Raw genomic sequence first — 15915 nt, forward strand, 5'->3', positions numbered from 1 at the left:
ACATAAACCACAGTTACACACAGTTGCTCAAATAAATTTACTATTTAAGCCTTGTATTTTAAAATCCTGTCACAGATACACATTTGGTGGAGGAATAAATGAGTGAATGGATGATATTAGACAATGTAGCAGAAATTCTGACCACAACGGAGTAGAGTAGAAATCCCGTTCTATGGACTGCCTCCTCATGGGGCACTTTAGTTTTCTTTTGAAATTGTTTACTATTTATGTATTGTGTGTGTGTGTGTGTGTGCATGTACGTACATACACACACACACACATGTGCTTGCAGTCCATTCTCTCCCAATGCCCTTCGGGTCCTCAGGTCGTGGGGTGGAAGTAAGTACATTTGCTGGCCAAGCCAACTCACCAGCTTTTCACAGGGGTGTTAACTGGACAAAGAGGAAGAGGCTTCCGCAGTCTTTAAACACCACATCTCAGGACCCCTCAAAAGATAGCAGTGTTCTGCTTCTGCATCTTATAAAAGAAATTTGCTAAGATTGTCATATATATCAGCACAGAATAGGGTATTTTAAAATTAATACAGAATTTGGAGAGAAAACACAAAAAGGTAAAAAACAAAACACACATAAAAAGGAAAAACCAGAAAGGTAACTTGATACAGAGAAACACATGAGCTCCTTTACAATTTGTCAATGGGAGCTATCAAGGTATGACTGACAGAAAATAGATGTACCTATTTGATGTACAATTTGGTCCATTGTATGTGTCAAAACTCTACATAATATGTGTATGTACAAAATACAACTAGTGGTGTGAGGGGCCTGTCACCATCAGGGAGCCCCTGCTCCCCTTCACACTAATCCCGCCTGCCTACCTCTCCATTCACAACTGCCGCCATCCTCATCAAACTGGCCCGTGTCCCCGTCCCACTATTAGGTTGTTTTGTTATGATTGGTGTTTGACGATCCTTTTATATATTATGTGGTTTGCTAGTATTTCCCATCAGACTATGGCATATCATTTCATTCTCCTAGCTGTTCTTTGAAGGATGTATGTCCTTCACTGTGGGGAAATCCAATATATATATACATATATAATATTTTTATATGTAATTTATATTATATTATATATTGGTTTTTCGAGACAGGGTTTCTCTATGTAACAGCTCTAGCTGTCCTGGAACTCACTTTGTAGACCAGGTTGGCCTCGAACTCATAGAGATCTGCCTGCCTCTGCCTCCCAAGTGCTAGAATTAAAAACAAGCATCACCACTGCCCAGCCCAATTTAATATTTTTAAAAGATGTTGCTTTTGCTGTCACATGAGTTTATTAGTTTAAGGCCACAAGGATTTCTTTTCTACCTTCTCTTTTAAATGTTTTATAGCTTTAAGGTTTACGTCTAGGCCTCTGGTCTATTTTGAGCTAGTTGCTGTACATGCTATAACATCCATGTCACAGCTCTCTGCAGTCTCTCCGATTTTCCTTCTACACACACACTCACACACATATGCATGCACACGCAAGCACACATACTACACACACATACTCACACATACACATACTCACATATACATTCACACACACATACATGCACCAGACATACATTCACATACATATACACACACACGCAGGCACACACATCATATACACATGCATGCATGTACACCACATACACATACATGCACACACACTCACGTGCACACCACACACACACATTCACCATACACAAACACATGCACACACACACACTCACATACACCATAAACATACGCGCACACACACACATTCCAATGGTTCCTGTACATTTTGTTTAAAAGATCATTCTTTATAGAATTAAATAGTGTTTTCATCTTTGTCAAAATTCAATCAATTGTGTACATGTGTGTCTTCTGAAGTCTCCAACTTGTTTTCTTGACCTCTGCTTTTCTCTCTGGACCTGCCTTGACTGCCGCACTTCTGACCCAGTATGGAAGCTGGTATGTCTGATCCTTCAAAATTTCTTCAGCGTCATTTCTGGAATCCAGGATTTTTAGTTTCTGTCACTTTAGGTTTAGCTTGTCAGTTTCTATCCAAGGTGGAGTGAGATCTGCCAGATTTTAATGAACTTCAGAGATCATTTAAGAGGCAGGATTGTTAACAATACGATTCTCTGAAACTATAAAATCAGTTCATCTCTTATTTATTCAGATCTTGATTTCTTCCAGAATGTTTTATATTTTCAGTAGACATTCCTACATCTCTTGTTCAGGTTCATCCTTAATTTACTTCATATTTTTATTCCAGGACAAGTGCTACTTAAAAGTTATTTTAAGCAGTTTGATCTAAATATAGAGAAACACAATGCTCATGTGTATATGTGTTGAGCTTTTATTTATTCTAGTATGTACTCTAAGGTCATTTCATAGTTTTATTTTTGTAGATTCTGTTAAATTTTCTGCACATTCATATTAGCTTACAAATAAAAACAATTTAATGAATTTTTAGTTTTTGAGGACAGGATTTCTCTGTGTAGCCCTGACTGTCCCGGAACTCTGTCTGTAGACCAGGCTAGCCTCAAACTCAGAAATCTGACTGCTTCTTCCTCCTGAGAGCTGGGTCTAAAGGCATGTGCCACCACCACCTGATTGGCAATTTCACTTTTTTAAAATTTGCAATATAAATACCTTCTTTATTTCCTTTATTTTCTAGAATATCTAATGCAATGTAAAATAGAAACATTAAAAGCATTGCTTTGCTCTGTTCATAAAGTTATAATATGGCCCATTAATCATATTTGCCGTGTGATTTGCTCAGTCTGTATGCTGTAGATATATGATCAGCACTATGTTCTTTTGTTTTTTTCCTTTGATTTTTTGAGATAGCATCTCACTATGCAATCTTGGCATGGGTTATGCTATGTAGACCAGGCTAGGCTCAAATTTACAGATATCCTCCTGCCTCTGATTCCCAAATGCAGGGATTAAACACGTGTGCCACCATATCTGGCATTATTATGCTCTTTTCTTTTGTTTCTTTTTTTCCTCTCTCTCTCTCTCTCTCTCTCTCTCTCTCTCTCTCTCTCTCTCTCCTTTTTCTTTGAGAAATGATTTCTCAGTGTAGTCCTGCTTGCCCTGGTATTTGCTGTATTGACCAGGGTGGCCTCCAACTCAGAGATCTGTCTGCCTCTGCCTCCCAAGTGCCTCCATGCCTGGCAAGTACTATGTTATTGATGGTAGAACTGAGGTTTCTGTCTGCTCTTCTCTTCCTTATGATAAGGGACATCCCATTACCTCTGCTCCTGACAGGGATGACAGGCTCACCTACAAATCCTACCTGACCAATCAAAAGAAAAAAGGAAGAACTTTGTGATGAATTGATTGATCACTTAATGTGAAAGGGAGGAGGAAAAAGAGCTAGAAAGACAAGCAGAGAAGGCTGAGGATGCTTGGGTGTAAGTGACAGCACCCAAAGGAGAGGCACACCTTCTGTGAAGATCATTATTGTGCAAAAAACTTCTGGAAACAACATGGCAAGACAATTTCTCTAAAAGCCTTCAGAGGTGTGGTACACCCAGGAAATGCCCTGACTGGGGGAGAAATGATTTCTGTTAGCAGAGGAGCTGAAATGGTTAGATCAAGATTCTAGCTCGGGCTTCACCTCTCCCTGCTGTCCATGTTGCAAAGTCTTGTTACCACACCTCCTCACCACCACCTTCTCTGTACCCACCTTTGTGCTACGGAGGGGTAGTCTCTTGTAAAAGAGTGACATTTTCTCTCTTGTCTTCTACAGAAATGTCTGCTAACCTTTATGCCAGTCATCAGGCTAAGCTGTTCTAGATAACATGAGAAAAAAGAAAAAAACCAATCACTTCAGTATTTTTTTCTGAAGAGTAGGAGCCCATATTAACCAGAAAATCCTTCTGCTCTCAATTCTACATATCACTTGATGTGCGTAAAAATAGCTTATCCATTTGTATTAATTACTTTCATGTCCACATGAGGATAAGACCAGAACCCCTATACCCTGTTGCTCACCAGTAAATATTCTACAAATTTAGAAAGTTATTGAGTTGAAATTTCACCCCTTCTTGATAAAAGTCTAGAAGTGTTAATATTCTTGGCAAAATTATTTTTGCACTAATTGCTGTATCCATCTGCTCTGCAAGATTGATGAGACTGTGAGAGCATTCGCTCACTCCTGCAATCATGCTTCTTGGCCCCACGGAAATGGGAGCCGTTTCCTTTCCATCCCTAGATGCCAGCATCATGGACAACTGCAAGTTTTTCCTTGGAGGACCTCAGAAATCATTGACACTTGGCATGGTGGCCCTCTAGGAAACACACCAGTCTAGAAAGTTCTGTTGAAGTAGAGACTGTGGGGATTTGAGATTCTTCCATGTACAGAATACTCTTCTGTTTCACAAAGGCCATGCCCATTGTGGGGTGCCACATACTGGAGAATGTTCTCCAGACTGCTAGAGTCAGGAGGCAGGGCTAAGGGCTCTGTCTTTGTCTATCTCAGCTCCGGCTTCAGAAACCTGAAGAGACGGGGTGACTCACATTGTCAGTATGTCTGACAGAAAGCAGTTGCAGAGCCTAATTTTATTGGGATTGCACTCAATATTTATCTAATTTCAATTGCTTACATATTATTTACTTAAAAATGCACCTAGCATAATAAACCCTAGGTTTAAAAGTGTGTGAGGGGGTGTAAGAACAAGAAAGAAAGATACAATAGAATTTTACACAAAAATAGCACCAAATGGGCTGGAGAGAGGGCTTGGCAGTTAAGACCATGAACTGTTCCAGGGAATATGATACTTATGGACATAAAAACTAAGAATTAAAAACAAATTTCTGTCATTATAGCCTTCCTCATGGGTGTTATGAGGTCCAACCTACTGGACAATTACTCTAGAACCTGGGTGTGTGTAGGTTAGAGTCCTACACAGATAAATAACTTGTGTTTTGGAAACCAAGTGTAAGAAAGATCTCTGAGACAAGTCCCACAGGATGAATGAGGGAACATCTCATTCAAAATTTTAGACTCCCCTTTCTATGAACAGTTCTGAAGCCTCTGTAGGCAGGTTGTAAGAACTGGATCTCCTGTCTATTTTCTCCATCATTGCCTGGCTGGCCACTGAGTACCACAAAGGTGAGAAAAGTAGCATTCTTTGATTATGCCACATTGGTACATATGAAAGAACAGCACTTTCCTTTGAGATTTTTGACCTTTGAGCGCGCGCGTGCGCGTGTGTGTGTGTGTGTGTGTGTGTGTGTGTGTGTGTGTAGCAACATGTTCTTTGGTGAAAAGATGCCAATAGATTAAGACATGGCCATTTGTTTTCTGTTGTGTCTAGGCAGCTCCTCTGATGAAAGCAACTTTATTGAGATCACATCTAAACATCTTTTTGTGTTGCTGTTTTGTTCTACCCATTCATAAAATCACAAGCATAAGAATTATTGAATTCTCAAATCTATTCCTTTTAGGATTTATTTTTTAAAAGATGTATTTATTTATTTATTATGTATACTGTGTTCTGTCTACATGAATGCCTGTAGGCCAGAAGAGGGCACCAGATCTTATTACAGATGGTTATGAACCACCATACGGTTGCTGGGAACTGAACTCAAGACCTCTGGAAAAGCAGCCAGTGCTCTTAACCTCTGAGCCATATCTCCAGCCCCCTCTTTATATTCTTTAAATTGTTCAAAGTCCAGAAAGATGGCTCAGACAATAAATGTATCTGTCACCAAGCTTGACAACCTGAGTTGAACACCTAACACCCACATGATAAAAGGAGAGAATTGACTCCAGCAAGTTGTCCTCTGAGTTCCATGTGTACATTGTAATGTCACACACATAATAGAAAAGATACATAAATGTACTATGCTTTAAAAACGAGATGATGAGACCCACTTTCCATCATTATTGTTGCTGTTTTTTGCCAAGTGCAGATGAAGAATTAGAGCCTCTGTGGAAAGTGAGCTTACCAAGGAAGGGCAGGAAGCTAGGAACCTCACAACCAAAATATAGTGTAGTCTGGTATTCCTTGGGTTATTATCTTCTTCTTCTTCTTCTTCTTCTTCTTCTTCTTCTTCTTCTTCTTCTTCTTCTTCTTCTTCTTCTTCTTCTTCTTCTTCTTCTTCCTCTTCCTCCTCCTCCTCCTCCTCCTCCTCCTCCTCCTCCTCCTTCTTCTTCTTCTTCTTCTTCTTGAACAAATAACTAGAAGAGAGGGTTGTGGGTCTCTAGGAACTAAAATTATAGACATTTTTGAGCCACCATGTGAATACTGGGAACCAAACCCAGTTCTGCAAGAACAGCACATGCTTCTAACCACTGATTCATCTCTCCAGGCCTCCCTGGACTTTCTTTATTCCAGACTTATAACAAAGAACTCAACAATTCAGAAATGGTGTAGGAGTTCCTTCTGTTTGTGTGTTGCTTTCATTGGTTAATGGATAAAGAAACTGCCTTGGCCTAGTTGATAGGGTGAAACTTAGGTAGGCAAAGAAAACATAACTGAATTCTGGGAGGAAGAAGGGCAGAGTGAGAGAAGCCACGGAACCTCTGCCAGAGATGGACACCAGTTAGAATCTCCAGTAAGTCACTGCCACGTGGCGATACACAGATTAATGGAGATGGGTTAAACTAATATGTAAGTTATCCAATAAGAAGTGAGAACTAATGGCCAAGCAGTGTTTTAATTAATAAAGTTTCTATGTGGTTATTTCGGGTGTAAGCTAGCTGGGTGGCTGGGAAACAAGGGTACATCTCCTTCCAATGCAGAAATACCAAGAAAGACACAGCAAAGAAGTCACCAAAGCCATCTTTACCCTAAGAAGAGAGACAGCCTAGCAAGACAGGAAACCACACAGTATGCACACTATTTCATCTACAGAACATGGGGAAGAGTATAGTCACACCTCTACTCAGCCCAGGAGTAGAGCACAGTGGAGATCTGGATTTCTATTCCAGAGGTTGTAAAGGGTGCTTCAGGATTCAAAGGATGGTACTGAAGGAGGTCTGGTGTACAGTCATGTCTTCCAGGATTTTGTTTCTGTCCCAGGAGTGTCAGAGGAAGCTGCCAAGAGAGTAGTTACAGGTACTTCCAAGTCACGATTCCAGGAAGATGCCTAGAGTCCTAGAGGGAGGCTGGAACTGCTGTCCCCACCTGGCTGTAACAAAGTGGCATCCTGCCAGAGCAGCATCCCAAGAAAGCTAGTGAGAGCAGAAGACCTAAGTAATCAGAGAGTCCCATAATGTAATACCCCAGAAAGCCTTACAACAATATCTACAAAATTTTCAAAGTGAATGCAAAAGATAAGTCAATAAGCGCTAGAGGAGAAGGAAGAAGGAACAGGTAAAGCAAACAGGATTCCACAGCAGGAAACTCTATGGAGCACTATGTCACAGATACATGTATTGCAAATCTGTACAAACTCATAACACATGCAGCACTAGAATAAATATGAATGATGGACTTTCGGTGGCAATGATGTATGATGGCTGAGTCTTCATTGTCAACTTGACTGGCCTTGGAATCGCCCAGAAGACACACTTCTGGGTGTGTTGTAGGTGACTGCTTGTTTGTCCAGACCACCCAGCCCCAAAATAAATACACAGGAACTATATTATTTAAATATTGGCTGCCTTTTAAATCTGTGTTTAACCCATCTCCATTAATCTGTGCATCACCATGAGGTCATGGCCTACCGGCAAAGCTTCAGGTGCTCTCTTAAAGAGCTGCAGCATGCTGCTAGCAAGCAAGCAGAGCCCATTCCCCCCTCCAAAAAAAAAAAGCAGCTAAATTTTGTTTTCCTGTAGTAGGAGCTGCGGGCTGCGTTCCCAGCGCCCAGCCGCCTGCATGGTTAGCTTTACCTGAAATAATTACACGGAAACTGTATTCTTTTAAACACTGCTTGGCCCATTAGTTTTAACCTCTTATTGGCTAGCTCTTACATATTGATCTAACCCATTTCTAATATTCTGTGTAGCACCACGAGCTGGCTTACCAGGAAAGATCTTAACCTGTGCCTGTCTGGAGTGGGAGAATCATGGTGACTGCCTGACTCGGCTTCTTTCTCCCAGCCTTCTCAGGTTTTATGTGGATGTAGTCAGCCCCTCGGTGGCATGCCAGTTTGTTGTAAGTGGCTGCTTGTTCAACCCGGCCACCCAGCCCCGAAATAACCACAAAGAAACTATATTATTTAAATCACTGCTTGGCCCATTAGCTCTAGCTTCTTATTGGGTACCTCTTAAATCTAAATTTAACCCATCTCCATTACTCTGTACATCACCACGAGGTCATGGCCTACCAGCAAAGCTTCAGGGCAACTGTGTCTGGTGGAGGCTCCATGGCTTCTCCTTGACTCCACCTCCTTTCTCCCAGCATTCAAATTAGTTTTACTCCCCTAGTTCTATACTGCCCTATCAACAGGCCAAGGCAGTTTCTTTATTAACCAATGGTATTCACAGCATACAGAGGGGAATCCCCCATCATGGGTGTGTGTGTATGCTTCCATAGAAGTTCAAGTGAGAAGGAAAAGCATGTGCCATCTTATGGTCTGGGTAAACCCTGGCAGTGGGTGGTGCCATCTCATGGTCTGGATAAACCCTGGGAGTGGGTGGTGCCATCTCATGGTCTGGATAAACCCTGGGAGTGGGTGGTGCCATCTCATGGTCTGGATAAACCCTGGCAGTGGGTGGTGCCATCTCACGGACTGCATAAGAGCAAGAAAAGGAGAAGGCAAGATGACACCACTATTTATCTCTTTCTGCCTGCTCTCTGTAGCAACAGAGCCAGCTGCCCCACACTGCTGCCAAGTTTCTGTCATGGCAGACTACTTCCCCTCTTACACTGTTAGCCAAAATAAGCCTTCAAGCCTTCAGTTGTTTGTATCATGCTTTGGGTCAAGGTGGAAAGGGAACTAACGAATTTTAACAGTGGGAGGATGTGGAAAGGGTGGAGGAATGCAGAGGACATATCTGTGCCTCTCACTTTTGCTACGAACCTAAAAACTGTTCTAAAATGAAATTCTATTAAACTTTTTAGATTCAAATAAATTAGAATTAAATCATAGTGGTCACTTGACAAGATTTTAACATTTTTTTTATGACTTTCAGGAACAATGAACAATTTCTCACTTAAAAAATAGATTTTTTTTGATCACTGTGTCTTCAAATAAAAAATATAAAGTACAGGATATGTTCATGTTATCTGTTTTTATGAAAAGACTAAAATTGAAAGAACTTAAATGTAAATATTGAAAGAATATTTTAATAAAATAAATATATTAATTAAGCACTAAAAAGACAATAGATATATACAAACAATGCGATTACAGAGATATTAGAATTGCTTAATAAAATGTTTTGTTTTCATGGTGCTAATTATCCAACCCAAGGCATGCTGGGAAACAGTCCACCGCTAAGCTGCATCTGTTGCCCCAACAATGATTTAAAGCTGTGGGATAATGCTTCATTAAGAAATTGCAATCTTGGCTAGGCATGGTAGCACATGCCTCTAATCCGAGCACTCAGGAGACAGACACAAATAGATCTCTATGCATTCGAGGACAGCTTAGTCTACAGAGTGAGCTCCATGATAGCCAGAACTACAGAATGGAGAGATCCTGTCACAACAGGGGGTGGGGGAAGAAGAAGAAAAATGAAAGAAATTACAATCCTGTTTGGAAGAAATATTTGAACATAACAAAGAATGGACAGTTTGAATGAGAAGCAAAGAGAAACTTTAGAATTCAAAATGGAAAACTGAAACAAAAATTTGAAAGAATGACTTTCAAAACCACACCAGAAGAGACTGAAGCGAGACAGGTTTTTCCTGGGTCACAGTTCGAGAGTGTAGCTCATCAATAGTGGGGAGATTAACACAGCAGGTGTGGTACAGGAAGAGCTGGTCACGATGCATTCTGTCAGGAAATAGAGAGGAAGGAGTGCCCACCACACAGCTCCCTCCCTCCACTTATATAGTTCAGCATCTTAGCTAGAGAATGATGCTGCCCACCATGGCTGGTCTTTCTACTTCAGTTAGCAGTCATGATAATTCCTCACAAGCATGCCCAGGGACCCATCCCCCAGGTGACGCTTAACTCTTTCCTGTTGATGATTACTACCCATCACAGGAAGTAAAGGGAAGACAGAGCAGGACTCATTACTGAGTCTGAACAATAACAAAAAAGAGTAGAACAAATTGTGCTGGATTTTTTTAATGTCAGCTTCACATCAGCTAAAGTCATCTGAAAAGGAGGGAGCCTCAATTTAAAAAAATGCATATATAAGATGGGGCTGTAGGCAAGCCTGTAGTGCATTTTCTTAATTAATGATTGATGTGGGAGGGCCCAGTCCATGGCAGGTGTTGTCACCTGTGGGCTGGTGGTCCTGGGTTCTATAAGAACGCAGACTGAGCAAGCCATGAGGAACAAGCCAGGAAGTAGCACCCCTCCATCGCCCCTGCATCAGGTCCTGCCTCCACGTTCCTGTCCTGTTTGTGTTCCTGTCCTGACTTTCTTTTATAATGAGCAGTGATGTGGGAAGTGGAAGCCCAATAAACCCTTTCCTCCACAACTTTCTTCTGGTCATAGGGTTTCATCACAGTAATGTGACCATAACTAGGACACAAATGAAACTTCAGGAATCTGAGAGACGAGAGCAACAGGTCTGCCATTCCTGTTACTGAATCCTAGAAAGAGACGGAGGAAAGACTCAGGAAAAGTCATCAAACTACAGATTCAGTGAGCTGATCAGACCTCAGACACAATAATCACAGCCACATCTTAAGGTCAGATTTTTAAAAATTATAGAAGAAATTATCATAAATACAGCAAGGAATAAAGGGTACTATACATACAGGAAGCTATGTGACAACCAGAGGATTTCCCATCAAAAAAACATAGGAATAATAAGGAAACAGCAAGAGGATCCAAGGTCCATTTGGGCTCAATAGGAAAACTCTGTCTCAAAGATGATAGGTAGGTAGGTAGGTAAGTAGGTAGGTAAATAGAGAGATAAATAGATGATTGATAGATAGATGATAGATAGATAAATAATAGATATCAAATAGATGATTGATAGACAGATAGATAGATAGATAGATAGATGATAGATAGATAGATAGATAGATAGATAGATAGATAGATAGATAGATAGATAGATAGATATAGATAGACAGGTGATAGATGATAGATAGATAGATAGATAGATAGATAGATAGATAGATAGATAGATAGATAAGTAGGTAGGTAGATAGATAGGTAGATAGATGGAGTTCTAGTGCCCTTTAGGTTATTGTTATTAAAAAAAAACCCTCTGGTCAAGAGCAATCTGGAGAGGAATGTTTATTGAACTTACACTTCCAGGTCATAATCCATCACTAAGGGAAGTCAGGGCAGGAATTCAAGATGAATCTTAAAGCAGAAACCATGGAGGAATGTTGCTGGTTCATTCCATTGAAGGCTCGTGCTTAGCTGGCTTTCTTAAACAGCCCAGGCTCTCTTGATTAGGAATGGTGTTACTTACAGTAGTTTGTCCTTCCCCGTGTACATTCACAATAAAGACAATCCAATCTAAGCAATTTCTTCAGAGACAGTCTCAAATTACTCTAGGTCAGAGGTCCTTAACCTATGGGTCACAGCCCTTTTGGGGGTCACATATCAGATACCCTGCATATCAGATATTTACATTAAGGTTTATAACAGTAGCAAAATTACTGTTATGAAGTAGCAATGAAATATTTTTATGGTTAGGGGTCACCACAACATGGGGAACTATATTAAAGGGTCACAGCATTAGAAGGGTTAAGAAAGGTCTCTTAATGATTAGAGCTCTAAGCTGTGTTGAGTTAAAGCTAACTATGCTGAGTGGATGGAGATAGATAAGCAGACAGAATGGCTCAAATAAATCTCGATTCTATGAACATAGTTTTGACTTTGTGGACCCATCAAAATATATTTAAGTTTCTTTCAGGTTTCATATTACACTCAGAAAACTGTTAAGTAAAACCATTTATTACCCCAACATGGGGGTGGAGATTCAGAGTAGTGTAGAATACATGTCAATACGTCCTAGGTTCTGGGTTCAATGACCAGTCCTCCTAAAAACAAAACCAAAACAAGTCACAGAGGCTTGCAGTAGATTATTGGTCAAAACTCTTGACTCTTGGGTGGTCATTTTTACATTTGTGTGCTTTCTGTTGCCAGGGTCATGGCCATTCCCCTCTTCCCCACCTGGAATTTTGTCATGGATTTGCTTGAACTAATGGAGCATTAGCAGACTTTAGGCATATGATAGTTAACATTGATTGTCTATTTGACAGTCTAGAACCATCTTGGAGACAAACCTCTAGGAGTTTCTGTGAGAGATTACCTCAATTTCGTTAAATGAGGTAGAAGGACCCACCTAAATCTGGGGAGCACCATTTCACAGGCAGGGGTCTGAGACTGCATAAAGTGGAAAATGAGCTGAGTACCAGTATTTATCACTCGCCTCTTGACAAAGATGCAAAGCTATGAGCTGCCACAAGCTCCTACCACTATCTTGTCCCTGCCACGATACCTCCAACCTGTGCTGCTGCAAGTGCCACCATGATTTCCCTGCCATGATCCCCTCAAGTTGTAAGCCAAAATGAAACCTTCCTCCTGTAAGTTGCTTTTCTAGGATGTTTTGTCCCAGTAACATATGAAGCAACTATAAGTTGACAGAGGCTTTCGACTGAAGCTCCATAATAAACCAACAGGAAACACCTCAGGAAAACCTCATGGAGAAGTCTGCATGAAATGGAACCCAGACTGGCACAGAGACCATTTGAGAATCACTGACCACACACTCGTGAGAACAGGGATATAAAGATTTGTTCTTGGATGACATTGCATTCTGGGTTGCTTTGTTTTACTGTGAGGATGACTGACTGACTGATTAGAGTCACTTTATCAGTTGGATGAGGGAATCACAAAGAAGCAGGTTTAATTAGACCAGAGGGATAGAAAACTAAAGGGCACTTGTAACTAAAGGGCTCACCTTCCTGGACCTAGATAGAAGTGGGAGGACCTTGGTCTTCCTGCAGGGCAGGGAATTTGGACTGCTCTTCAGTATCGAGAGGGAGGGGGAATGGAGTGGGGGGAGGAGAAGAGGAGTGGGGATAGGGGGAGGGGAGTGGGGGGAGGGGGCAATATTTGGGAGGAGGGGGAGGGAAATGGGAAACGGGGAGCAGGTGGAAATTTTAATTAAAAAAGAATAAAAAGAAAGAAAAAAAAGAAAACTAAAGGGCAATAAGATAGTCTTATTAAAAGTATTGAAACGATGAATATTATCTTGAATGGGGTCAGAATAAAGGAAAAAATAGCAAAAAACACAACCACAGCATAGAATAATTAGAGATTTCTCAGGATATTAGAAGCTTCCTTTCCTTGCATGGGAAACAACCACAGCTGGATCTCACTAAACGACCTTGTAGAATAGGACTCAGACTACACTTCAAATGTATGTGTGGTGGGGCAGGGGAGGGGGCACAGGGTTTTTGTTTATCTATTGGTTTCTATCTTATATTGTTAAGTACTTATTATACTCATTCTTAAGCTAACTCTGTTGACAAAGAGTTGTCTACTTTAGCAAGAAATACTAGAAATGTAACCGGTCTGGAATAGGCTGCAAACATTTGGAAAACCACACTTAATAATCTATTCAGTGATTAAGATACATCTTTCATAGTAAGATCCAGAGAGGAATGGTCTTGATGCTTTTAAAACAAAAGACTCTCAAACTTTTGGGGGTGACTCACATCAACAAAATACTAGGACCTTCTTTCATACTCAAATTCAGGGGTTATGAATTAGAAGGATGCCCCCCCCCCGTCGAAATTTTGTTGATAGGAAAAGTACAGAGAAACAATTTTAGAGATTAATACAGTTGTTCTCAACCTTCCTAATGCTGTGACCGTTTAATATAGTTCCTTATGTGTGGTGACTCCCAATCACAAAACTATTTTGTGGCTACTTCATATCTTTAATTTTACTACTGTTATGAATCACAATGTAAATACCTGATACCTCCGGGGGTCATGACACACAGGTTGAGAGCCACTGGTATAGAAGAATGCCAAACAGGTTTTACTAATTTGTGGATGTCATTGTACACATATATATCAATAGAGCATAATTTATTTTCTCCACAATGACAAGGATTTGGGAACAGTAAGAAAAACATACCAGAGTTTGAAACTGAGAACAAATTATTCACTTAAATGCCTACAAGGAGGACTTCCAGTAAAATTCTTTCTTAGGGCACTCACTCCAAATCTTTCTTCCTGAGAACATTTCAAGGTTAAGAATTTTGATGTTGTTGTTTTTTTATTCTGTTTTAATCATCAAGTTCCTTCTAATACCATCAAAAATGAGGATGATAAAGGCAGGGTTGCTTGAGAATCCTATTCACAAAAAAATCTATCATATGTATGACTCTAAATATCAAGCCTCTCATATTTGGAACTTAACTATGAAACATTTTTATTCAAGATAAACATAACAAAACAACTCTCTTTACCAACATGCTGAAAATGTATTATCATCTCTAGGACATAGGCACCATACTGGCCTGATTTTCATTTATTTCAATTCATATTTTCACATATAAAACACTTGTTTCAGTGCAGAGGACTGAATGTCAAGTAAGTAAGATAATTGAAATTTGACAAAGTGCATCTTGAGGCATAACAGGATCAACTATAAAAAGGATAATAGAAAAATCTCCAAGTACAAGGTAAACTAGAACTTGTAATAATTCATGAATAAATAAGGAAATCTCAAAGGACTATAGAAAATATTTTTGAATTGTACAAAAGCAAAATAAAATTAAACAAGTCCTTGTGTTAGAAAAGAAGGGAGTTCTCAAGGTAACTTACCATCCTTAAAAACTATGAAAAAAGAACAAACTAAACATTATTGAGTTGAAGGAAGAAAACAATGCATGAAAATCAATTAAAAAGCAATGAAACTGAAAGTTGATTCTTTGAAAACAACAGTAAAAATAGAAAGCCTCTAAGAATGACAAAAACAGGAAAGAGAAATGGAAAGAAAAAAACCATTGCACATATGAGAAACAGAAAAGGAGACATCACTACAGACTTTGCAGATGGTAAATGATTACTATGATCATTTGCACACTATAAATTCAATAAGCAATATAAAATAGGCAAATCCTTCAAAATATGTATGCCACTGAAACTCAACTAAGATAAAGTGGATACCTGTAATTCTTAAAGAAATTTAGCATAACCTTAAAAAAAAAAACCCTCATGATGCTGACAGGAGCTTCAAAAAGGTAAACATTTAGGTATATATCAAAATGTGTGCAGGACCTATATATTGAAAACTATAAAGTGCTGATGAAGAAAATGTCATAAACACTTTTGAAGTTTTATTTTTATTATTTTAAATTGTGTGTGTGTGTGTGTGTGTGTGTGTGTGAGTGCAGGTGTCCACGGAAGTCCCAGATGTCAACCCTCCTGGAGCTAGAGTTAAGATTAGTATGAGCCCCCAGACATAGTTATTAGGGTCTGATCTTGAACCCTCTGAAATAGTAATGCACTTTTTTAGTTCCAAAATTCATAAATAAATTTATAATGTATTGGAGAATTCTCACTTGATCTGTACATTGAACCTAATAGCAATCAAAATCATATTATCCAATTTTTATTCATAATAGTTATGACAAGCAAACCTGTACTGTATTGACAAAAAAAACATTTTGTTCAACAAAACACAATAAAGAGGCCAGAAAGAGATATATAAGTATTTCTTTTTCATTTTTAAAATACGGTGTCACTATGTGACCCTAACTGGCGTGACATCCGCTATGTAGACCGATCTGACTTTGAACTCAAAGAGAACCACCTGCCTGTGCTTCTTGAGTATTAGAATTAGAATTAAGTGTCACTAAACTCAACCTTCCCTACTGATA

The sequence above is a fragment of the Chionomys nivalis genome, chromosome 19 (genome assembly GCF_950005125.1).
Source record: "Chionomys nivalis chromosome 19, mChiNiv1.1, whole genome shotgun sequence".
Lineage (NCBI taxonomy): Eukaryota > Metazoa > Chordata > Mammalia > Rodentia > Cricetidae > Chionomys > Chionomys nivalis.